Source organism: Aegilops tauschii, chromosome 2, assembly GCF_002575655.3.
Source record: "Aegilops tauschii subsp. strangulata cultivar AL8/78 chromosome 2, Aet v6.0, whole genome shotgun sequence".
NCBI classification, from domain to species: Eukaryota; Viridiplantae; Streptophyta; class Magnoliopsida; order Poales; family Poaceae; genus Aegilops; species Aegilops tauschii.
Window position 1 is genome coordinate 643,029,749 of NC_053036.3, and position 21,197 is coordinate 643,050,945.

At 46.4% G+C, this 21,197-nt stretch overlaps 1 pseudogene; it reads left to right on the top strand.

Annotated features, from left to right (window-relative positions):
* Positions 1 to 14,927: 14,927 nt before the first annotated feature.
* LOC109756077 (cysteine-rich receptor-like protein kinase 27) lies at positions 14,928 to 17,672 on the top strand (annotated as a pseudogene).
* Positions 17,673 to 21,197: the final 3,525 nt, after the last annotated feature.

Consider the following 21,197-nt stretch of genomic DNA (forward strand, 5'->3'; position numbering starts at 1 on the left):
TGCACCTGCTGCATGTTGTCGCAATCGATCCAAAGACCCAGATATGTTTGATGCACATTTCTATATAGATTTTCATGTTTAAGTCTGTCAATTGACTGGATCCAAAATATAGGTGACTTCCTATCTCGGATGGAATTGGTAAATCCATAATGTTGCTAATAGGTTTGGTTTATTGTTCTGTTAAAAAAAGAGGGTTTGGGTGGCCGGTTGAGTTTGGGTTTACAACACTGAACTTACCATCATATTAGTATAACAACAGATAGCACACCAATTGTTTGCATGGTAGTTAATTGTGTATCAAATACGTCGTAGAGTCTGAATTTGACAATTTCAGTTGTTGTATATTGTATGTTAATACACATAGTATTTCGAAACCTATCAACAATTATTGAGGACATGATGATAGATATAAAACTACTTGGCCTTGCGAAGTTATTTTATGTACCATTTTACGCCTTTTTCAACTGTTTTCGCTTTGATCTTGCAAGCTCTGGAAGTTATCAAGAATCTCGTAGAGCAGTTTCCCGTAAAGTGGGCGCACCACTGAAGGTGCAGTTCACTGCAGCAAAGCCCGAATTGGTCCTCTTCTTTTTGGCGGTGCTGATGTGATCATTTGTTGAAGCCAAAATGTCTATCTCATACTGAGCCATATTAATCATTGATCTGCTGCATCAAGCTGTGGATAATGTTCTACAGGTATGTGAGCTTGAACCTATTCTGCACTCATGTGCAGAGTGGCTGCAGGAAGGTGGCCCATCTATGGAGAAACATGACAATGTCGAAGTGCTGCAAGCCGCGCCTACAAAGGAGTCTGATGTTGTTGCTGAGATAAGTGAGGCAATGCAGAAGATAAAAGTAATTTGAGGTACTCGTGGATGACAACTGGTCTAATGCTTTATTGGTCTATAAGTAATTAGGACGGGTGCAGGACGATCTGGTGTTGTATACTGAAGCGGGTAACCAAGTTTGTGAGATGCTTGCAACTCGTTGTTTATTTTGAGAATAAAGAACAGAAAAATTGCCATGTTTGCGGCAGCCATATTCTATCCATGCTTGAAGAACCGATCTGGTTCAGTATCCTTTGGCGAGAAGATTGGAAGCTTGTGCTTCTCAGTTTTCCGGCGAAATTGCTATGATCGTTCACGTGCTTCTGATCAGGTTATTCGTGTTGTTTGGCCTGGTTTGCATCTACTCCTCTAGACCTCGCCGTAATTCTCCGTGGTTGGTGATTCTGGTGTGACGAAGTTGCACGCATAAGCATCAACCGATTTTCCGGGTGTCAGTTAATTAATTACACCGTATTACCAGTGTCGGGTTGTGGCATAGTCTCTTGCCATCACGTCCCATGGCCGGATGGCGTATTGTGTAATGACTGTTGCCTTTGGACGCCGCGGTCTACCAGATGGCTTCTTTTGGAATGTATGTCCATCCTTTGGACACTACGGTCTGATTGGCTGTCGTGTGTGCTACACGTGCTCACCAATCGCACTCAGCCTTGGCACTACACCAGTCACAACTAGTCACTACACCAGTCAAATCTGAAAACAAGAGGTAACTTCTGTTTGCAAAATTAATAACCAACCCCCGCTCCCGTGCGGCTCCAAGGGGCTGCACCGGGGCGCCCAGCCAGCCGCCCGAGAGGCTACCTTGGCCTGTTCTTCCCTCGCAGCCGCCAAAGGGGGCCGCCGGGCAAAGCCCACGCGGCGCCGGCGGCGACGAGGCCTTCTCTTCGGGGCTCCTCGTTCCCACCAACGACTCGGACGGCTCCTCCGCCGCCGCCGCTCTAGTCTCCTAAGCCGCCGTTCTACCCCGCACCCTGTTGTCGCCGACCAACGCCGCCAGGGCAAAGCCCCATGCGGTGGCCGGTGGCGGCAGGTGCCTTCGCGCTCGCCCGGCCCCAGTGCGTTCCCTCCACTTCGTTCCGTGTGCAAGGTACGTCGCCGGTGTGCGGCTGCGTCCCGGGTGGCCATCGGCCTAGATCTGGTGATCCAGCACATGGATCACGTGGTTGGTCGCGCCTAGCCTCCGGCGTGGATCCGTGCACTCCGTCTTGGTTTCTGTGTGCGGGCCGGTTTTCGATCGGATCCGGTCGGATTAGGCCTTGGGGGACGGCGTGCGTCGGGCTCTCTACCGGGAGGTGGACCGCGGCAGTGAGGTACTTGCCTTTCACGCGGTCCATGGCTTGGTAGTAGTGATTCAGATCTGGTCGTCCGGGTGGTGGTGACTGCAGACTATGCTGCAGTTAACTCCTACGGCTCCATGACGGCTGTGGTCACTGAAAAATCTTCAGGAGTCTTCATTTCTCAATCAGTATTCGACTTCGGCGATGAGAAGCAAATTGTGGACGAGGGCTGGATGCAGAGGGTTGGTTGTGCAGCGGCGGCGGTCATTGCATGTAGCTGCTGGGATTGCGGAAAAGTGGTAGCGACAACACTTGAGTGACTTGGACGGTGGTGCTACTTTAGCACCCAATCTCGAGCTCCGGGGCGAAAGCCTAGGTCTGCCTGATCTGGTTATACCTGGCAATGGTGATGTTTCTTTTATGTCGTTACCTTGTTGAAGGCATTGCTCGGATATGCACGGATTGATTCTTCAGGGTGAAAACCTAGAGTCTAACTTTGATGGTTGGATCCGGTGACGACGACGCTTGAGTGTCGCTTGCTTCCTGAAGGCGTTGCTGTTGAAGAACCTCGTCATCCTTGTGGTGTCAAGAAATGGTCGGTGCGGATATGGTCATTACTGCAGTTTGCCAATCGTGTATCTGGTTACTTTGGAACTTTTTTCTTTTTTCCTCGCCTACACATAGCTTTGGTCTAATATGACTTTGCTAGTTGTCGGCGTGTTTATGTGTGAGTTGATGTTGGCTGTGTGCATTCTAGCTATGCAGAGGCTGGGTGTGTACTCATTGTGTTTTGTATTCTCTTGATGCATCATTATGAGTCAATAAAATTCACCCTTTGTCGAAAAAAATAAACTACAACTAGTAATGCAATTCTGCCAGCACTCACAACTTTGACAGCCAATGCAGTCTATTGGACTGAGCAGATGAGATCCATGGATGATGGAGCCGCTCGCGAAGAGCCTCTCGAAAAACGACCCTGGCACTACACCAGTCACAAAGACGGGCTCGTTGCTCTGGCGCAACGCGGCCAGGCTCTTAACCATCATGTTGAAGTCGCTGCCAGGGAGATCATTGAGGAGTAAAGAGACTTCTACCGGTGGCTGCTTCACGAGCTGATGGAAGTGGCTGTGGATGGCATCGACGGCGGTGGACACCAGTGCAAGTGCAAGAGTGTTGGCCCCAACGGAGCACCCCAAGTCCGCAATCACAATGCTCCCAGGCCACAAGGTGTTATTGTGCTGCTGCAGAGATCAGCGACCGCACCTTGTATGAGGGCCCCATCATACCCTGTCAATCAAGTTGTAGTAATTCAGAAATTAATTCTTCTTGTTCCGATTCTTGTCTAAAATGTCAGTTTTTGATCGTCGGAGAAGCTGTCAACCATGTGTCACCATAGAAACAAAAATAGCGAATCAATCGAGGGAGCATTCATTGGTGAATACCAACATATATATTTCTTCCAGGAGCGAGCGCGCGTGATCGATCGGAGGTTTTTATCCCGTAGGTATCCCGGACGGGATATTTATTCTTCATAAACGGTTGGCGTCTTGGATAGGTGGACTTTTTTTTTGAGAGACACTTTCCGAATTACCCTTTCTTTCAATCAGAATTTGCTAGCAACTTTCTCATGTCGCATATTCGAAGGACTCATGACCTAATTTTAAACCATTTGATGTGATCAATTATGCAACCCTAATTCTGACACTATTGGTACTATGCACAAAGGAGAATTCAAGAGGAGAGATAGCCAGTCACTTACATGTTAGAGGTCGATGTGAAGATTTGACGCGCTACGGTTGATGCGTGGTGATGATGATGATCTCGCTCTGGCGTGACCTGGATCCGACGTAACATGGCGCCTTCCGCCACAGAACGCAAAGGGGATCGCGTGCGGTGGAAAGGGGATAAGCAACTATGCACCTCGGAGTATTCTAACAGAAAGCACCATGGTTGTTGCTGGCTCCAAACTGGAAACTGTGATGAGATCCTAAATCAATGATTTGCAGGAAACTATATGCTGCTGCACGGTATGTGTGCAAAAGAATCTATTATAAGTTAATGGGGTTCAGCAAACTAATCATAGTCTATATTAGGGCATCCCCAAAAAGGTAGAGTTCGTTGTTCTTGATCTTCTCTCTCATGCTCTAGTGATGACATGGGGGAGAGAAGTAGTCTGAGATGTGATATAGACAAGGAGAACAAGGGCTTGAGGAGAAAGTAGATTAACAAAGAGTGGGGCTGGTGGTAGCAGTAAGGAGAAGAGTTTGGAATAAAATGTCACATGATGACCAATATTTAAAATATCGTCCGATTCACAGATTTATTGCTTATCGTCGGGTGACCGCTAAGATTATATGTAATCTCTGCCATTATAATTTTGTACAACTTATCGCTCTCACAAGCAATTAATTGGGAATCTAATGATTAACAGGTCAACTCCCTATGGTCAGAAACCCCAAAACAGGCCTACCTTCTAGTAACCTCCCTCCAATCACACGTTATATCACGTTGGATTGGACATGTGTTGTAGTGTTGGCCTATTTTATTTGTCATTGACTCAAAGTTTGATATGTAATATCTAATTATGTACTAATTTAGTGTTGTCACAGTTAAAACGAAGAGTACACTCATGGTAGTTTCCATTTTTACCTTATTATTGCTTGGAACCTAGGATTTGCAAGCAAAAACTGGTCGGTTAATCGTTGATCGATAAAATCGAATAGTTGTCCAACTTTTGATTAATCTATAATCCCCAGCCGACCGAAATGCTAACAATAAGCTGTATCTTGAACATTGACGACGACACAACAGAGAGAAATTAAAATGGAGAGAAGAGATGAGGTGGAACTACGTAACAGTTTGCTGTTGTAGATTCCCTTTTTAGTACATGTTTTTCAAGTCCTTAAGTTTTGAAGCCTTCAAATGATAGGCTAATACTCTCATCACCGATTTACATGGATACTCTCATCAACTAGAATGCAGAAATAAAATAATCCTACTAATTTCTTAAGACCATAGGTACAAAAATTAGTCTATCGAGATTTTTTTCAATCCATGGTGTGACGTCCATCTAAAGCCATCTGCCGAGATTTGTGAAGCAATTGCATGGGCCATACAAATGTTAATATAGAAAGTACACATAAAATGAATACAACACTAGATTTTAAGGTTTATCTCGAGTATAATGTGAAAAGGTAACATTACACATGTTATACTGGATTTTGAATACACCAAGGGTGTTGCTAGCTCTAAACAAGTAATCTATGACACGCTTCTGAATCAATTATCTGTAGGGAACTCTGTGGTCCAACACGGTGTGTATTTTTTTTCGAAAAGGGGGATTTCCCCGGCCTCTGCATCAGAGTGATGCATACGGCCATCTTATTAATGAAATAAAAGGTTTCAACAAGGTTCCAAAGTCTCCGACTGAAAAGAAATAAAAAGACAGTTCACACAGAGCTACAGAGGCTGGACACACAGACTAGCCAAGGTAAGACGCCACAACCGGCTGGCTAAAAATAGATAGGTAAACTAATTGCCTATCCTATTACATGACCGCCATCCAAACCGGTTGAAGATATCCCGAGCTACCATCTCCCAGCGGATAGATCCAGTAACCAAATGCTCCCTGGCCTCAATCGGAGTGAGCAGCGACCATGAACGGATCACGGCCGTGGCTCGGAAAATAACCTGCAAAAAGTGAATACGTGATGTTCTGTTAAAAACCAAATCATTTCTGCAAGTCCAGATAGTCCACAACAAAGCGCAAACTCCAACACGAATATGTCTCGCTAATTCAGGCTCAATCCCAGTGAGCCATGCCCCAAATAACGTAGTGACAGAATTCGGTGGAGTAATATTAAAAGCAATGTGAACCGTCCGCCAAAGAACTCTGGCAAACGGGCAATCAAAAAAAAGATGCTTGATCGTCTCGTCCCGATCACAGAAGCTATACCTCGTAGGTCCTGTCCAATTACGCTTAATCAAGTTATCCTTGGTTAAAATAACCTGTTTATGGACAAACCACATAAACACTTTTATCTTCAAGGGAACTTTGACAGCCCAAACATGTTTGGAGGTAGGAATGGAGCTCGAATTAATTACATCAATATACATTGATTGAACCATGAATACTCCAGACCTAGTCAGTTTCCAGCGTAATTCATCGGGTTGTTGAGAAAGATGGACATCCATTAGTCTCCGAACTAGACGGAGCCAATCTTCCCAACGATTGCCCACTAACGACTGTCTGAACTGAATATGAAGGGGGGTGGATTGAAACACCGTAGCAACGAAAACCTCACGTCGTTGAACAATGCGATATAAAGACGGATATTGAATGGCCAAGGGTGTCTCGCCAAGCCAAGTATCCTCCCAGAAGCGTGTACTAGCGCCGTTGCCAATGACAACCTTTGTCCTATAAAACAAAGATTGTTTGACTTTCATCAGGCCTTTCCAGAAAGGCGAGTCAGTTGGCCTGACTGTGACCTGGGACAAGGACTTTGTCTGTAGGTACTTGCTGCGTAGGATTTGTGCCCACGTGGCATCAGTCTCAAAAGAAAGCTTCCATAGCCACTTGCTGAGAAGACATCTGTTCTTAACCTCAAGATTCTCAATACCAAGACCCCCTTGGTCTTTCGGTCTACAGATGATATCCCATTTTGCAAGTCTGTATTTTCTTTTTAGATCATCACCCTGCCAGAAGAAACGTGATCGATAAAAGTCCAGTCTTTTCCTAACACCTACTGGGACTTGAAAGAACGATAAGAGAAACATAGGCATACTCGTGAGCACCGAATTAATCAGAATTAATCGGCCTCCATATGACATGAGCTTGCCCTTCCAGCAACTCAGTTTCTTCTCAAACCGGTCTTCGATGCACTTCCATTCTCTATTGGTCAGCTTTCTATGGTGGATTGGAATACCTAGGTAAGAGAAAGGTAATTCCCCCAAGTCGCACCCAAACAATTGCCTATAAGCCTCCTGTTCGTCTTTGGCTCTACCAAAGCAGAACAGCTCGCTCTTATAGCCGTCAGCAAACCAATCATACTGTGTGGGATACATGTTTCCCAACTCCTGAAGCTTTGAGGTACTCAAATGATAGGCAAATCCTCTCTCCAATGATTCACATAAAAAAACAACTTCTTTCCGAGGATGAAATCCAATGATGCAAATATCTTGTTTGTACTCCCCTTCAATCTTATCTTTGGTGTCAAGAACATCCTCATTATCGGAGTCCCATTCAAATCCATTTTCAAGTGGTGCTTGTTCTTTGTAATCAGGAAATATGTCATGATAAGAATGATAGTTGACATCTTCCATGACCCAAGACCTGTGAACTTTGGGATTGCAGCTCCGATGTGACAATATATGCCTAATATCTGCTTCATACTTCATGACCCACTCTAGGCAAGCACAACATTCAACGAGGATCCAAACTTGAAGCCGCGCTGTGTGCGAAGCAATTGATGCGAGATACACTCCCTTCTCTGATCTTGCTAGCGCTCGTGGTGAAACACTGCTCAAATTAATATCTTGCAGCGGTTTAATTAATTGGTACTCGCCGCTTGACAAAGATATTCTGTGCATATAAAGTAGACAAACAAACAAAAGAACAGATTCAGTCAAAATTTAAATTCAGTGATATTTTGTGTAATTGACTAGCAAAATGATGGTGCATGCAGGCCTAAGTATACCTCATAAAAAAATAGTGGTGCACATAGAGGTGCCGATGCGAGTAGACAACACTTGTTTGGTCGTCGGACAAAGGCAGATCGGCGATGGTGCCGAACGCCTCCCCCTGCCGCTCAAATGATCTCTCCTCCCACCTATTCGTCCTCGAGGAGAAAGCATGTAGCAACATCGGCGACGGTGGCCACTCCCACTCTTCCACCCTAGGGTCTAGTGTTTTCCTCCTGTAAGCCTCCGGGACGACGAGCACCTCGTAGTGGGGCGACACGTCAGGGTCAAACACGATGTACTCGTCGTACCAGAAGTGCTTCTCGCCGTGGCGGCATGGCGGCCGTGGGGAGGGCAGCGTCGCCCACTGCCGTGTGGCGGGGTTCACAACATAGCCGCCTTCCAGAAGGAGGAGGCCGTTGCAGTGGTCCATGACGATCGCATCATAGGCATCTCGGGCAGGTAGTGGTGGAACATGGCGCTGACCGTGGCAGGTGATGGCATGGGGCGGGCGAAGAGCTCCGTGAGGTTGTGGCCGTTGAAGTTGATGAGGATGCCGGCCAGCCGGAGCGGGAGGAGGTGCATGAGGCGGCGGGTGTCAATGGTGGCGCGCCAGGAGCTGTGGACGCCAGTGGCGGAGACAGGGGGGACCAACAAGGGCCCTGGCCCCCCCTAACATCATTGTGTTAAGCCTAATACTCATGTTCATAGAAGATTATTTGTTGCTAAAATGGTGTATTCAAGTGGACTGGCCCTCCTTAACAAGAAATATGAACACTCGGCCCTCCTCATTGGATTTTTCTGGCTCCGCCACTGGTGGACGCACCGTGCCGCGGCAAGGCTGTGCGGAGGAAGACGGCGGAGTGCATCGACAAGCAGGTCATCAGGTAGCTCCATCACCATGACCATGATGATGGGTCGATCGATCTGTCTCGCTCGCGTTAATTTATTGGGCTGGCTATAGGTAGATCATGCACCGAACCGGGCTCTAGATGCACAACGCGTGGTTAAATTAATTGAGATCGGACCGGAGCTGGCTTACAAGGCTTGCAAAGGCCGTGCGTGATTTATAGTACGTTTGTTAGTAGGCAGTAATTACCAAAGGAAAAGAAACAGACCGCATAGGTTGGGATGAATGTGGTCACCTTTTGGCACTCCGGCCGAACTCATTACCGATCGATCGATGGTTTATCTGGACGGATCTTTATTCTGCATAGGTAACTCTTGCGGTCTTGGATCGTTCCTTTTTATTGTTGGGTGATTTTGTTGGATGCATCTTGCACGGGTGGTCAGACGCAACTGGCTAGCTATCTATTAGAGCATCTAGAGCCAGCATCCTAAACCTGCTTCAAACGCCCGCGTGGATGGTCAAAAAAGCCTCAGACCGGTCTCAAATGTCTAGACTGACCAACACCTCTCATATCCAATTCGGTGTCTAATATTACATGTGCATGGCTACCGGCTGCACGGGCGGCTCCGGCACATGCCTGCAGCACTACGTCCCTGTTGCCGTTGGTATGCATGCTCTGGTAGTGTCACACACAATATGTTTGTTGAAATGCATGAAAGTAGGGAACACAATTCGAGAGTTGTGGATGTGCATGCGAGTAACTGAGGGTTCAAAGCAGACGCGCCCGGGCACTGACGGATATACCCGCGGACGTCTAGGGGTCCAAATTAGTCCATCCAGATTGTAGATGCTCTAACATCCGTCAAATCAGACAACTAGCAAGGAGGATGATTTCATCCGGCTAATGTGTAGCAGCCACCTAAAAAAGTGTTTGCTATACTACACTGACACGCTTGCAGAACACGCGCACAACCGATCTTTCTTTTTTTTGGAAAATCGCACATCCCATATACTTTTTTGACTTGCACACAACGCATCTACTGAGCCAATTCGTTGTTCTCCAGCCCAGTCATCTTCTGAGCCCATCATCGCACGCGACGGCCCAGCCTTCTCTTCTCTTGGAACGGCAATTCCTATTTGGCGCTTATGCGCCCATTCGCAAGAGGGCGCAGCCACTCCGCTGGCCAGCTGGGCCGGCCCATGTATGTTTATTTCTATAAAAAAAGTTCAAAAATTGTGCGCTCTCCAGGAGTTTAACTCAAGATCACTTTCTTCAATCCGAATGACCGAAACTACTACGCCGTAAGACCACCACTGATTTGTAAGTTATTTTATTCTATTTGTTCTCTTTAGCGCGGGAATCCTCTGGTTTGGGAAGCTTCACAAACCGGTTTTGCCCCGGTTCATGGTAATTTCCGGGGTGGTTTCTATTTGTATTTTCTTTTTCCTTTTTTAAAATTCGTTTTTTAACCGATAATTTTACAGTTTTGCATTTTTTTATAAAAAATCAAAGAACACTTTTCAAATTTATGAACTTTTTCAAACTAAATGATTTTTTTCAAATTTGATGAACTTTTTTAAATCCGATGAACTTTTTTCAAAATCGATGAGCTTTTTTCAAATCCGATGAACTTTTTTCAAATCCGATGAACTTTTTTCAAATATGATGAACTTTTTTTGGAATACATTATATTTGAAAAAGTTCATCGAAAAATGACAAAAGTTCCCCGAGTTGAAAAGAGTTCACGAATTTAAAAAATGTCATCATACAAGGAAGAAAAGAAAGAAAAAAGAAAAATAACGAAAAATTGAAAATTCGGAAAAAGGAAAAGGGAAAGAAGAAACAAGAAAAAACTGAAAAGATTTAGCTTATCAGATCTGTCTGAGTGGCTTAGTGGTTATCGCAGAGCTAACTATAGGTCGTAGGTTCGATTCTCTCTCTGGGCATTTTTTTCTCTTTTCCTTTCGGTCGCATCCTCGTTCTGGGCCGGCCCTAGAGCGCGGCAGCGTAGGCGCTGGAACCCCTAGTTGGCGCCGAAGGCGCTGACTAGGAGCTCCCTCTTGGAACGGTCGTCGTCATCTAGGAGTCCGTCGCCGCCACAGCTGCTGCGAGTGCGGGGAAAGGAGGACGTAGGGACTCATGACGGCGACGGCGGAGGAGCTATCTCCTCCCTCTGGCGCTTCATCTCAGCTTAAGTTTGAAGGGGAGGCATCATGGGTCTGCTGTCGCTCGACGCCTCAACCGCCTCTTGTCGATGCAGCGTGAGCACTGCCGGGACCGCCTGAATGTCCAGTCTCCTGGTATGATCTCTCTCCCTCCAAGCTCCGATCCCCTTCTCGTCCTCGCCGCTGGGAGATGGATCGTTTTGTGATAGTCTGAAGTTTGAACATATTTTGGTGCTCAACACCTGAACCTCTGTCGAAATCAATTTTTAGATACTGAAATCATAAAACCGGGCAGTTGTCATACAGAGCGGCATTCAGGGCCATAAAACCGGGCAGTTGTCATACAGAGCGGCATTCAGGGCCAAAACTTCCAGAACTATGCCATACGATGCGGTTGCTCAATGGTAAGGGAAGACTTATGTTACAAGTGGAATATCACTGGCCGACATATGCTAAATAGAAAGAATATGAGTGATATCCTACTGTATGGTACTAAAATCTAACAACACATTTTGGTATAGTCGGTTCAATTTTAGTCTCTAGGGGCGCGTTTGGTTACCTGCATTGTTTTTGGGCACTTTGCATACCTGTCCCAACAGGCCCAGGCTGAGCATATGGAGGCAAAAAACCAACATCTGCATGTTGATTGGTTGCCTGCATCGCATCAAGGCCCAGATGGCTGCAAATTGTTTGGTTGCGTGTGTTTGTGCTTTAGGTGTGAGCAGATGCAAAGCACAGCTGTTTAGTTGTGTGCAAATACTTGATGTGCTCACCCCATTCAAATGTGGTGGAGTTACCACCTATTTGAAAGCACACAACACACTATGATCAACAACAGCACAAAAACAGCAAGAACAAGCGAAGAACAGGCAGATCATAAGCTACTAGGCATAACTTTAAAACAGCAGAGCATCCCATGCCCCTGCTGGACCCCAGGGTGCTGCTCCCTAGGCACTATATGGACATGTTGACAGCAAAAGGGACGATCGGGCTTCAGTTCATACCTACACTACTTCAGTTCAGAGTACTACGCATGGTTCAGAGTACTACACATGGTTCAGAGTACTACACATGGTTCAGACTAGACAGACGAACTAGAGGGCCTGAGTGATGTCGCCGACGCAGTTGTGCCTCGTGCACCGGGCGTTGCAGATGTTGGAGCTGTTGGCGTTGTAGATCTGCACCTTGAGCCCCAGGCCAGAGAGCTTGAAGACTACAAGGTCGCTAGGGACGATCTTGTGCCGGCCGCAGAAGTACTCCCAGCCGCGCCCCAGCACCATGTGCCCCTTGAACATCTCCACCTCGACCCAAAACTCGCACCACTTGTTGGCGGAGAGGATGACGACGCGAGGAGGGAAGCTGACCAGCCATTGCTTCATCACCGGCCTGAACTTACGCAGGATGATGAGCATGGCGATGTTCTCCTGGTCAACGATCTGCATGTAGAACCTGACAGGTTCCCGTGCACCCTCTTCGTGCTCGGCCTCCTGCAAGCGCCCAGCTGCATCCTCATGAACTCCACCCTGCCAGGGAGCACCACCCTCTTCAACCAACGGTTGGTGGGGATGAGGTCCTCCGCCCCCTCTGCGCTAGCGACGACCTACACACCACCACCAACTCTGTCCCACTCCGTCTTCATTATCTTGTCAGCAACATGGCCATCAGTTAGCAACACATTTGACACATGATCAAAGATAACAAGTAGAACATGATGTATGCTCACTGAACACAGCCTGCAACGATCACTACTAAGTACTGACACATTATCAATGCTACTCTGATCAGTAGTTACAGTTATCAGTGGTTACAGTTATCAGTGGATCAGATGAAGCCACCGTTCATATGTCCTACTTGCATCTACTATTTTTGGCATTCAGGTATGTCCTACTTGCATGCCACATGCACTCACGTACCCTAGCAACAAGAGCAACATAACAACAACATCAAGAAGAGTAGCATCAACAACAGCAGCAAAAGAGTAGCATGAACAACATCAGTAAGAACTAACAACAGTAGCATATACACTAGTAATAGTATCAAGAACACACAATGTGGCACTACAAACTAACAATTTGGCAGTAGAAAGTAACAATGTGTCACTAAAATGATGCAAACTACCACTACATTATGAACAATCTAGGAATGTGGGATGAACGAAGTAAGCATGCACTCTTGTTCATCCCCAAAACAATGGATTATCATCGAATCTGGTCGAATCTAGTAGAATCCGGTCGAATCGGATCAAATCAGGTCAAATGTACGGGCCACAATCAAATCTAGCACACTATGAACTACCCTAAGAACCCTAACTAAGAAGAAGAGGGGGATTTGAGAGCTTACAGTGGGGGTTGCCGGTGTAGCGTACGCCGGCCGTGGAGAAAACCTGGCGGGAAGAGGGGTGCTGCCGCCGCCGATGTAGAGGACCCGGCCATTGCCAGGGCTGCGGCCGTGCACCTCGGCCCGCGCCGGCTCGAAGATGACGCCGGCGTCCTGGAGCTCCCCTCCCCTTGCACCGGACGCAGAGGAGAAAACCCTCTTATGGGGGTAAAAATACCCCCATAACAGGGGCCTGCAAAGGACCGGCGCCGGAGCTGCATTGGCCCAGGGCGACGGCATGGTGCAAAAGAGGGGGGGGGGGCTCGCAGTGCCGCCGCCAGATCTACTTCGGCCGTGGAGAGGCCGGCAACCCACCTCTCTTGGATGGGATTGTTGCCGGCGATGACCGGAGTGGGTGGGGCGTGGCGAGACGGTGGCATAGCCTTCGGAGAAACCGAACGGGCGGTGAGGTGAGAGAGAGGGAGTGGGTGTGAACTGGCGAGGGAGGTGACGGGACAGGGGCGTGTGGAGTTATGAGCAGTCGTGTCGTCTCCCATGCGTCCCAAGGCGTGTTGGCGCTCGCCACGCGTGGCTCGAGAGAGCCTGGCTCGCAAAAAACGGCCGATTCGGCCGTTCCTCTATATTCAGGCTGAGGCCTGCTTTGAGGTTCATGCGGGCTAGGTTTTTAATGCGACCCACGCAACTAAACGGGCCAGATTCTTTCTGTGCGGGCCTAGCCCGACCTAATGCGACCAACCAAACGCGTCCTAAAAGTTGGTTTTTCTGTTGAGATCAGTTTTCTACAAAAATCTAACAACACATTTTTTTGCGCATAAATCTAACACCACATTTTGCTTAACTTCACTACGTAATCATCATCTTAATGGCAAAGTGGCAATGAAATATCCCACTGTGTGATTTGGAATCATGTGGAAATTCCAGCCAAACAGAATTCATCGTGGGTGTACCTTATCGTTGTAGAAAATTATTTTGCCCCTGGAGGACGTTAGCAAGCAGATATAAACCTGGGGATACATCCATTTTGTATTATTTTTTCTAGTGCTATATGTATTGTTTTAATGTTATACGTATTTCAGTTTTGCATATTTATTGAGATATAGTTAACTGACCCGGAACTGCATGGGCCCTTGTGCCAGGCCGGCCCAGCACGCCAGCCGAGGTCAGGCCATGCTATGGGCCGTGCCTAGAGGTCGGGAATCGTGCCGGGCCAAACAAGCACGGCCCAAGTCTCAGGTTTACTCGTGTCATTACGTCGGGGTGGTGGTGCTGATGGGTGCTGGCCCCACACGTGCACACTTGCTCACCTGCTTCTGGCCCCACACACGCACACATGCTCACCAACTACTGGGCCCACCGCTCAAAAAAAAACTAACTACTGGGCCCACACGCACACCCATGTTCCCCTAGTACTAGTTGTAGAACGTTTTGCTAAAAAAAAAAAAAAAACCTAGTTGTAGAACGTGTACAGTGCATCCCCTCTCTCAAAATGCCGTTGACCAGATACCACACATCGCCTCCTTCGCCTGATCGCTTTCACTCGCAGCAGCCTGTGCCTGTCACTACAAATTCAATTGTTGAGAGGGTGCTGCTTATGGGGATCTGCCGCCAGCGGATTCATCATTCATTTGATCGCAGCTCTCTGGCACCAATTTACAACTAGCGACCGCGCTGTAAAGTGCCAGCTGACCACCTGATACCACATCTCCGCCTCCTTCCTTCATTAGGCTGGTAAATCTGAAGCTCCATCGCCTTTATTCGGCAGCAACCAGCAGGGCCTGTCCAGGTAATAGATCTTGTCTGAGATGTACTAGTAATAGTATATATGTAGGTTGGCCTGCTCTTTGAGGGGAAGGTTGGCTTGCTCTTTGCAGATGTGGATGATCTGTCATCTGCGGATTCAGCATCATAATTGTAGTGTGTTTTTTTATTTGTATAATAGTAGAATGCTCTCTTCTTCTTTTTTGCGGGTCGAGTGCTTTCTATTTGCGCAATACTCCATTAGTTACTACTCCCTCCGTCCGATAATACTTGTCATCAAAATGGATAAAAAAAGATATATCTAAAACTAATATATGTCTAGATACATCCCTTTTATTCATTTTGATGACAACTATTTCCGGACGAAGGGAGTACTAGGGATATGGGCCTAGTAGCTCATACATGCATTGTTAGTTGAGAGTTTGCTCTTATATGTACATTAACTGCAGCTTTTCCGAAAAGGAGAATCAGTCCAGGTCTCTGCAACGGAAGTGTGTACACTGTGTCCCTTCTCTCAAAAGTGCCGTTGACCTGATACCGCCACGTTCCATCCTCCTTCTCCTTCGCTCGATCGTCTTCACAAGGCAGCAGCACGGCTTGTCCATGTATATCGATTTCAATTCATTGAGAAGATCCCAAATTTGCAGATGCTCTTCTCACTAGCTTCAGTTTGAGAAACTACTGCTGCTTATGACATGCGCTAACAAGTTAACAAGTTACGCATGCTCCGAAAGCAGGGAATACTTGGCAGTATGATGGTCGCCGTGAAGAGGCTGTCCAAACCTTATTTGAATGAAACAAAATTTCACCTAGAGGTTCAATGCCTGATGCGGGTAAAACACAAACATATAGTAAGATTTTGGGGATATTGTGCTGACACACAAGGAAATATAAAACAGTTCAATGGAGAGCTTGTCAGGGTAGATGTACGACAAAGATTGCTTTGCTTCGAGTATATACCTAAAGGGAGTCTTGATGTGTATATCATCGGTACGACCATGTGGCCTCAAACTTGTATCTTTATTTTCTTCATTCATATAGTGCAAATTGCATAATGTGTCATATAACATGTCGTATTCAAAAATTAAGACACCAAGTATCTCAATTATAAACTTGGTTTCTCCTCTCCCCTTGATAGATGGACACTGTGAGTGGGAAACGTGCTATAAAATAATCAATGGGATATGTGAGGGTCTACAATACCTTCATGACAATCGTATTCTTCACTTGGATCTGAAAACCTGCCAATATACTGCTCGACGATGAGATGGTACCAAAAATAACTGATTTTGGTTTGTCAAGACGCCTAGAGGAAAATCAAAGCCGAGTTCTTACCAAAACTATATCAGGAACAGTGTAAGCTAGCTAACTCCTCTTGAAAGCTCGGTCTTTTGTGCTATGTGATTTAATTGACTCTCTCTGTAGATTAATCGACCAAAACTTTTATATTTTCACAGAGGGGATATTTGGCACCAGAACGTTATGAAGGGAGTGGAATCACACGTAGCGGTGACTTGTATAGTCTTGGGGTTATTATCAAAGAAATAATGACCGGAGACAAGAGGAATCAAACTACTGAGGATGTAAGAACAATAATATATGCCATTATTAAAAGGATAAAATCTCAATTTTCTTTTTGGCTAAGAAGGGTCAACCATAAACGAATTGTCGTGCTTGTACTTCCACATAATCATGGGCATATGTCGGGCCGGGCTTTTTAAAGCCGAAGCCCAGCCTGGCCCGGCCCAAAATAAAACAATGCTATTTTCCTAATTAGAACTGTTATTTATTCATTTTCTGCATAATTTATTATACCTGTATTTATATTAAGAAACATCTTTCTAGGTATTTCAGGCTTTCAGACAGGGCCGTCAGGCCAAAACCTAGAGTCTGGCCCGATCGTTCTGCTTCTAGTTTGGGCTTTCAGACAGGGTTGGCATTACATTTTAGTTTGAGATGTGGCATATTACCATTTCTGGAAGCGCACCTAGTAGCGGAAATCACAGTTTAGCTGTGAAAGAGTGAACACAGCAACTGGCTCCAGCCCCCCGCCGGCCCAACCACCTAGAAAACAATGGTAAAATTACCATTTTACAAGGGAAAACTTGAGCTTATATTAGTTCTTATGTTGAATAAATAGAAATTTAAAATGCATACAACTACCCAAGTCTTTGAAGGTAAAAAAAGGAAGTCTTTGAAGAAACCTGCCACTACTAAAAAAGTATAGAAAAATATGAAAATTATAATGGCAAACAAATAAATATAGTTACATGGGTTGTCATTAGAAATGATTTGTTTACCTTTTATTTCTACTTGTTTCAATCGAACATGAAAGTGCAATTTCTATGGTGGTGGATCTTACTGAATCTATTGGGACATAGTTTACTTGCCTTTTCAGAGAATTTTTGTTGTTCAATTGATGTTGCTGATCCATTTCACAGACCATAACTCACCACTATAATGTTTTAGGTACTTGAAAGTTGGAGTGATAGGTTGGAGAGAACACAACGAGAAACACTATGCAAACATATACGTGTATGCTATGAGATAGCTTTAGAATGTACTGACTTCAGTCCAGAGAAGAGACCAGCTAGTGCACAAAATATAATTGATAGGCTTCATGAAATGGGAAGTAACCAGGTATGTTCCAAAATTGAGAGTTTATGTATTTCTTTCCATGATTCCAAGTTGCTACGTATACCAGTAGGATTCTTGCACCAGAACCACATTGAGCTGCTAGAGTATAGGTTGAGGTTCTAATAAGGAACAGGGCAGGAATCTCATCCATGAAGCTAACTCGCACATCCCTATTTTACCTCTAGAACGTCTTCTAAATACTTCCCTTGGGTTCATAATACTAGTAGTTTTAGGATTAATGTAAATCAAACATTTTTTTAAAGTTTGACCAGCAATATAAAATAATGAGCAACAAAAGGACACAAAAATAATACTCCCTCCGTCCCAAAATTCTTATCTTAGATTTGTCTAGATACGGATGTATCTAATACTAAAATGTGACTTGATACATCCATATTTAGACAAATCTAAGACAAGAATTTTGGGATGGAGGAAGTATTACTATATCCCTTATCAGATATATTTCCATAATATTCAATTAGTTTTATATGAAACAACGTGGCCCCTTCATTTGAAGATATATGATGTTTTAAATTTTGCATAATCTCTGATACTTCCTCTGTCCTAAAATACTTGTCGAAGAGATGGATAAAATTGGATGTATCTATAACTAAAATACGTCTAGATACATCCATTTCTCCGACAAGTATTTCCGAACGGAGGAAGTACTTTGTGTATGAAAACGCAAGTGTACAATTATGAAAATTGTATATTATGAAATTATTTCATGACAAATATATTAGTCAAAGTGAGAAAAGTTTGGCATGGCGCTTCCTAGCAAGTCACGTATTTCTGAATGGTTGGTGTAGTTTTAACGAAATTCAGCTTGAACAACGATGAGAAGAGCAATTCTACCTTGCAAGGCGACGAGTAGTCACATGCAGCACGCAACCAATTGGCCGAATTCATTGTTTTAACCCTTTTGTAGATGTTTAACACGATTTGAGCCCGTTTAAAGAAAATCACAATCAAATCTTTTCCCTACCACCAAGGATGAGGCGGTAGGCTTTCACTGCCTACCGTCATGGTCAACGACGGTAGGACTTGACAGCACCGTCATATTCGTTCGGCACGAAAAATACCTTGGGCTACCGCCAATTGGTGGTAGGCCAGCGCTGGTCTCTTTGGAGCTCTGATCTGCATTTTTTATTTTTATTTTTTGCCTGAAAACATATGGTCACATGCATGCATGCGCCCAAATACCGTTTGAGACGGCAGCGACAGCAAGACAGTCAAAGCGTGTGGTGTGCATGCCGGGCCGGTCCATCTTATGACAGACCAGACCACATGCATCCATTGGATGGTTGGCATTGGAGGTAAAAGCACCCCAGGTACCCTAACTTGCACAATATGTGACATTTTAGTGCCAAATTTGTAAAACTCAGCCCCACCATACCCCAACTTGCACTGCATGTGACGTTTTAGTCCCAGGCCAATGACAGCTCGACAAGTGGCAGCCAGGTCGTTGGCCCGCTCGTCGCACACACTTTTGCAAAATCCCTGCCGTATTCTCTAATCAACCCGCAGTTCATCTCACCTGAATTAAATCGGTCGGAATCCAGCAGCCTTCCCCTCCGCCATTGCACCAAAGGAGAAAGCAGGGAAGGCATGGCCGGGCTCGGGACTTGACCGTGCCACGCCACCGGGAACGAGCAAACCAACAGAGCGCTGGAGCCCACACGCGTAGCAGCAACTTGCATCGTTTGAGATCACGCGACCATGCTTGGAGTGGCTAGCTAGCCTCACCTCGGCGCACCCACACCAGCTGCTGCGCCGGCGCCGCCGGCTGGACGGCGGGGGTGGCGCGCGGAGGGACACGTCGGCCGAGGTGCCTGGGCTCGGCCGGGAGCGGGTCGGCGACGAGAAGAGGGCCGGGAGGTACTCGTCGGTGTGGCACGCGAAGGTGGAGCGGCTGAAGTGCCTCGCCAGCCTCTGCCTGCCCTGCAAACACCAACGGCTCACGTCGTAAGAGAACAAATCGCATCCATGCATGCATGCATCGACGGCACGGAGGAGTCTCGTGCGTGCACGTTCGTTAATTACCTGCATGTAGGCGGCGCCGATGTTGATGATCTTGCCGCTGCCGAGCGAGCGGTGCCAACCGCGGCCGTGCAGGGCGTAGTGCAGCCCGCGCGCCGCGTCGGCCGTCGTGAAGTTGACGAAGGCGTATCCCTTGTTGCTGCAGCGCTGCCTGCTAGATTTGCACGTTGCAACACAAGAATGAAGACCGTGACCCTGCAGTTTCTCAACTGCTGGAAAATTCATTCAAGCTAGCTAGAAGACCAGACTAAAGTTGTGCATGCTTTCATCGGCCGTTTATTTCCCTGTCTTCTTTGGTTGTTTGTCTTCTAGAGTTTTTACAGATGTAAATGAACAACTTACCATTTTGTCTATTACTATCTTTTTTTTTTTGCGGGGTTTGTCCATTACTATCACCAAAGCACGGCAAACAAGTAGGTACGTACTCTGCCAAACTGTGTCTCGCCAAAAGAAGAAGTACTTTGTGAAACTACGGTACTTATTTTTCTGACTTTCATTTGCCTCTGTTACACCACGCGAAGGACGATGTGCAGAAGAGAAAAAGAAGAGGATTAACGATGGCTTTCGTCCATTTGATGATAGTGCGACTAGTCTGTTCCGCTACGGCACAAGAAAAAATGCAGGCAAGAAATCACCCTGTCAAGCCGTGAGAGAAGAGCGAGCATGAGATGAATCACCTGAAATCCATGGCAGGTAGAGGAAATCGTACGCGGCGGTCACGGCGCCGGTGCCGCGCCGCCTGTTCACGCGGGCGCAGTGGTCGTCCAGCTGCTTCATCACCGAGGCGCGGCTGCATGCGACGGCGCACACCAAAACGCGAAAGATCCATCAGCTAAAACGCAGGCACGAACTGAACACAACGATGGAGAAGATAGCGTGGCGTAGGGCTAGCTGGTCGCTTACGTGAGCTTGATTTAGTGGCTAGAATTTGTAGTTAACTGAAGATTCAGACAGAATTAATTCAGGTGTTGTGCTGTACTGCGGGTTGATTAGAGAAAACGGGCAGGTCTTTTTTTGTAAAAGTGCATGCGACGACCGGGCCAGCCACCTGGCTGTCACTTGTCGAGCTGTCATTGGCCTGGGACTAAAACGTCACATGCAGTGCAAGTTCGGGTATGGTGGGGTTGAGTTTAGCAAGTTTGAGACTAAAATGTCACATATTATGCAAGTTAGGATACCTGAGTGCTTTTACTTCTTAGGCATTGGGACATGATTTGACCAGGGCGTCAGGGTCGTGTTGCCGGGGTGGGGCTCGTGGCTGCCATGCCATAGCATTGGTCACACAAACACACATCTCGCACCCACACACGTACTCTCTCTCCCTCTCTCACACACACACATCACGCACCCACATGTAATCTATCCATTTTTCTTTCTCTCTCCACCTGCAGGCATGGTCGTGTTGAGCCATATGCATGGTGCCTACTGGAGTTCGAGGTGCTGCTGCCTGCGGGCTGGACCGGCCGGAGGAGGCTATTCGTTGTTGCAGCCCTGCCGCCCAAGGCTTTGGTTGTGGGGTATTTTTCATGTCGGGCGCTGTCAAGTTCTACGGTTGTTTGCTTGTTGCTCTTAGCGGTAGGCAATGAAATCCTACCGTTAAAGACTGCG